This window comes from Microtus ochrogaster, unplaced genomic scaffold (assembly GCF_000317375.1).
Source record: "Microtus ochrogaster isolate Prairie Vole_2 unplaced genomic scaffold, MicOch1.0 UNK15, whole genome shotgun sequence".
Taxonomy (NCBI): domain Eukaryota; kingdom Metazoa; phylum Chordata; class Mammalia; order Rodentia; family Cricetidae; genus Microtus; species Microtus ochrogaster.
Genome location: NW_004949113.1, coordinates 519204 through 523984, shown reverse-complemented (window position 1 = coordinate 523984; position 4781 = coordinate 519204). Strand labels below are relative to the sequence as shown.

Below are 4781 nucleotides of genomic sequence, written 5' to 3'. Positions count from 1 at the left end.
CATTGGCGGATTAAATGTCAATCTTCCTCGTAGCACACCCCCCCCCCCATCTCAACAGTTGCCAGGGCCGAGATTTGAGAGACAGATAATAATGGACGTCTCAGCACCTCTCCTGATTGGGTAGAAATCCAGGCTCTGGGTGGGGCTTAGTACCTCAGCTAAGTGTTGCTCAAGGCAGCAGTCTTCCTTCAGAGGCACACCTCTTGCCCATCACTATTGGAAGTTTACGTGTCGATCAATATCATCTCTTATTTTGAGAGGCAAAATTATGTGTCTATCACAGGTTCTCTCATTTCAATTCGTTCCTCTCCTCAGAAAAACTGTAGCCAGGGCCCGCCTCATGAACTGGCTGTGGATTGGTCAGCTCTCCTGTCACTCTTCCACTGTGGGCGGAGCCAATAGCCTAAGGGGGCGGTGAATTGGTTGACCGGGCCTCGGGGGGGCGGGGCAGCGGCTCCTGTCAGCGGGTGAAATGGCAGCGGCTGAGTCGGTGACGGCGGCGGTCCCCGGGGGCGGCTGAGTGAAAGGGGCCGGGCCGCGGGGTTTGCGGGACCCCCGAGCAGACGCGACCCCGGGCTGGTGAATCGGACGACGCAGTGCAGAGACGGCGAGGCTCGGTGCGGCGATGGCGGCGCTCTCCGCGCAGGTAGGGCGGCCTCGGGCAGGGCCTCTCCTCCCCGGGGGTGTCAGTGCTGCGGGCCCCCGTGGGGAACCCGAGCCAGGAGCGTGACCTGGGGTCGCTTCGCCTCCCGAACCCGCGCTTGGAGTCTCGGCATTGCCAGCGCTGGACCCTGGAACTCCGGCCTCCGCCCACCCTCGTTTCCGATCCCCCCTTCCATGATCACTTCCAGGGCTTCTAGGACCCCATGTCTCCTCCTCGTGACGTCCCCCCGCCACAGGCTCGGGACCCCTGTACATCTTTCCCAAGACCCCTCTCTAAGAGCCTGTCCAGAGCTTCCCCATCCCCCCAGTCTGCAGCCCCCCCCCCCCAACTAGCTTATCCCCTCCAGTCCACAACCCCAGTGCCAAGGCCCCTCCCATCTGTACATCCCGTGCCTTTATGTCCCCCTCACTTGGGTTCCTCTCTTCTGCGTCTGGCCTGCACCCTCATTCTTTCCAAGGAGACCAAGCTCAGAGCCCTGTATTCTTCCCTTCTGACCCGACAGAAACCCATGCCTCGCCTCTTAAATAGGAAGATTCCCAACTGAATCCCCAGACATCAGCTCAACCTGCTCACTTGGCACCCTTCATGGTCAAGGGCACCACTAGAAAAACAATCACTTCTAGGTCTTCTGAGAGGACCACACACTGTTGCTGATCTTGACCCATCTAGATCCCAGCTTCCTGAAGAAATGAACACTAAGGACTTCCCAAAAGATAATGCCGAGTCCCATCCCTAATGACACACCCTCCCCACCCATCTTCCTGAGAAACACGCTGAGATACCCCTAGTACACGTACAGAATACACGTACAGAAACCTAGGAGCGCAACACAGATGAAGGCACACGAATGCTTTCCCTCCCTACCTCTCACTCTCTTTCTACAAACACACACACACACACACACACACAGAGAGAGAGAGAGAGAGAGAGAGAGAGAGAGAGAGAGAGAGAGAGAGAGAGAGAGCTGCTGAGAACTACACACCTTCTTGACCTCCACAACCCAGTACCCTCAACAGGCCTCCTAACTCAGACCAAAAACAAAGATTATGAGGTGATGGCTCTGTCCCCAGCAGCTAGCCTGTCCCTTCCACCCCATTCTCTTTGAGTTGGGACCACGCTGATGCTCCACAGGGTGTCAGGGCCTGGAATCTACCTATCACAGATCTTTTCCCCTTGCCTCCATCTCTCCCTGCCTTGCTCTCCAAAAGGAACCAAGGTCCGTTCCCAAATCTATGGTACACCTCCACCCCCATCATGGGGAGTGAGATGTTCCAGCTGCTCCTGGCCCCAATCCTAAAGTCTGACCAGACTGATGGAACCAGCATCCCTGAGCCTATGGCATCTGCTGCCCTCAGATGATAGAGGCTGTGCTGCCATCCAAGGTGCTTCAAGGCCAGTTCCTGACCACCTTTCACCCACCACCAATGTTTGGTCAAAACAACAGCTTTCCCTAGCATTTGAGATCTGCTTGGACCAGGTCAGACCTGCCAGAAGCATATACCTATTTGTTTAAGGAATATTTCAGAAAGAAAAAAAAATATGCTGAAGAGGGCTGGAGTAATGAAAAAGGAAGGGGTGCTCTGTTTCCCCCGCCGAGTGCACCACCCCCAGCCTGTCTGTCATTGAGCCAAGCTCCCCACATCCCTGGCTCTTTCATGGTTGTATTGCCTTGGTTCTTCGCACCCCTTCTGTCCCACAGCTCCCCCATCCTGGGGTCCCACCTGTGGGTTCTCTTTGGGTTTCTGCGGTTTAATGAGGGTGGTTTGGAAGGGATCGAAGGTGGCTTGGCCCTGGCACAAGAGCTGAGGCAAGACAGAGAAGCAAGAAGAGATCACAGCCCTGGCTGTAGTTTGTAGAACTGCAGGGTGCGAGGAGAATCCAAAACAAACCAGCCCCAACCAAGCATTTAGTATGCCAGGAAAGATTCAGACAAAAAGCCTAGGCTTCCTGGTAGAGTATTTACAAGTAAATTCTGCACAGATTTGGAAGAAAAACTCATCTTGGCTCAGAGCCTCAACTTCTCCATCTGGAAAATGGGGGGATAAGGCCTTAGAATAGTATTCAGTGCTACAAGGGAGCCAGTGAGGTTAGGGTGTGGCCTGGTGTGCTTCCTGGGTGCAATATAAAAGGGAACAGTGAGGTTTAGCAGAACAGACCCCAAACACAGCTGTTGAAGTTGGTAGCATCACTGGCTCTGAGGATCCCTGTCCTCAGTGGATAAGAACCATATCTGAAGGTCTTAGCCGTCTTGAAGGAAGCTGGCTTAAATCAGAGCTCAAAGAATGAAGGAAAAAGATGGTCTGTTGTGGGACTTGTAGTCATACAGGGGTCTCCTGGAAGGACTGGGGACATGGGAACTATTGGCCAGCCATCCTGATGCCCCACATAGAACCCTGAGCATGGGCTAGAAGTTTGTCACATCTATTTGCTGAAAGCAGGAATCCATGAAAAGACTTGAAGGTCACATGGCACATGGGAAACTGCAAGACCTCCTCTCATTCCCCAGAGGACTCTGAACAGATGGACACAGTGGGGTAGAAAGGCTCCCTGGGGTAGGCTGTGAACTCTATAGAAAGTGCCTGAAGGCTTCAAGCTTTTGAGTGGAACCAGCACAGCTTTGCTGTAGCCTGGGGATGTATATCCATTGTCTTCTATGTCTGTGCTTTGATAGGTACTGATAGATCAGAAGCATATCTCAGTTTCCTCCTATAGAATGTCATGTCAGTGTTTGTGGGTGATGACCCACTGCACTCCAGGGAACTGAGTCAGGTGTCCTGTGTCTAAAGCCTGCACAGCCAGCTTGGAGAGAGGGGAAGAGTTGGACCCAGAAGCACACACTGATGAAGCTCATGCCTTGCATTCACAGTGCCAAGCACCATTTGCATATCATCTCAATTAATCCTCTAAGCAACCTGAAGGAGCCAGCATTCTAGTGTGTGCCTTTGCCATCACACCCTGCTGCCGCAGAAGGCATGGAGGCGACAGAATCCTATACACTGTGCTGCTGCAAGGCCTCTGAGAAAGGACCGATGCTTCCCCAGGGCATACAGGAAGGCGTGGCAGGGGTGACTTATGGATGGAGTCACCAGACAGGCATGGCAGGTTAGAGTGTTCCAGAAGTACTTGGACAGGGTCCCAGGATGTGGGAACCAGCATGGTTCCTTCAAAGGATATGTGACTTCTTCCGAGCATGGATGAATAGGCTTCACCCTTCAGGCCAGAATGTACCAAATGTAATCCGCAGGACAGATATACATCACCAGGCACTCGTGGGTAAAAAGAGATCAGAATTGGGAAGATTTAGGGAAGGTACAAACTACATCATCTCCAGGAAAGCCAAAGTCAAGCAGCAGGAGGAAGGAGATTGTTGAGCTAACATGCTCCCCCTGCCACCCCATCCCTCAAAGGGACATTCCGGTGCCCTTTTGCTATAATTTGCCTCCACTTTACTGTTATTTCTCAGCATGTATCAAATGTTCTTCTGAAATATTTTGTTTGTAGGCAGCCTGGTGGGTGTATTAGGTATTTCACATATGTGTAAATGTACATGTGGAGTACAGGGGTCAACCTTGGGTTCATTCCTCAGTATCTGTCCACCTTGGCTTCTTTGCTTGTTTATTTGATGTCTATGATGTTTTGCCTGCATGTGTACATAGGCACACATGCATATCTGGTGCCCATGAAGTCCAGAAGAGGGTGATAGATCCCCTGTAGAACTGGGTTACAGATAGTTGTAGCCACCATGTAGATACTGGGAATTGAGCCCTGCAGCTCTGCAAGAGCAGCCAGTGTTCTCAACTATTGAGCCATTTTTCCAGACACTGTCCACCTTTTGAAATAAGTCTCTCAGCTGGATGGTGGTGGTGCACACTTTAAATTCCAGCTCTCAGGAGGCAGAAGTAGGCAGATCTCTGTGAGTTTGAGGCCAGTCTGGTCTACAGAGGGAGTTTCAGAACAGCCAGGGCTACACAGAGAAACCCTGTCTCAAAAAATAAAATAATAGTAGTAGTGGTAGTAGTAGTAATAATGTTAAATTTAAAAAAGAAAAAAGAACCCAGCACTCGGGAGGCAGAGGCAGGCAGATCTCTGTGAGTTCGAGACCAGCCTGGTCTACAAA

The 4781-nt window shown here is 51.9% G+C and overlaps 1 protein-coding gene across 3 annotated transcripts in view; it reads left to right on the top strand.

Annotated features, from left to right (window-relative positions):
- The first annotated feature begins 442 nt into the window (after positions 1 to 442).
- Evi5l (ecotropic viral integration site 5 like) overlaps positions 443 to 4781 on the top strand; it is a 41190-nt gene continuing 36851 nt past the window's right edge. For all 3 annotated transcript variants that reach the window (XM_005366962.2, XM_013353717.2, XM_005366963.2), the window contains exon 1: positions 443 to 646. The gene's annotated coding sequence lies outside the window, so the exon portion shown is untranslated. The remainder of the gene's footprint in view (positions 647 to 4781) is intronic.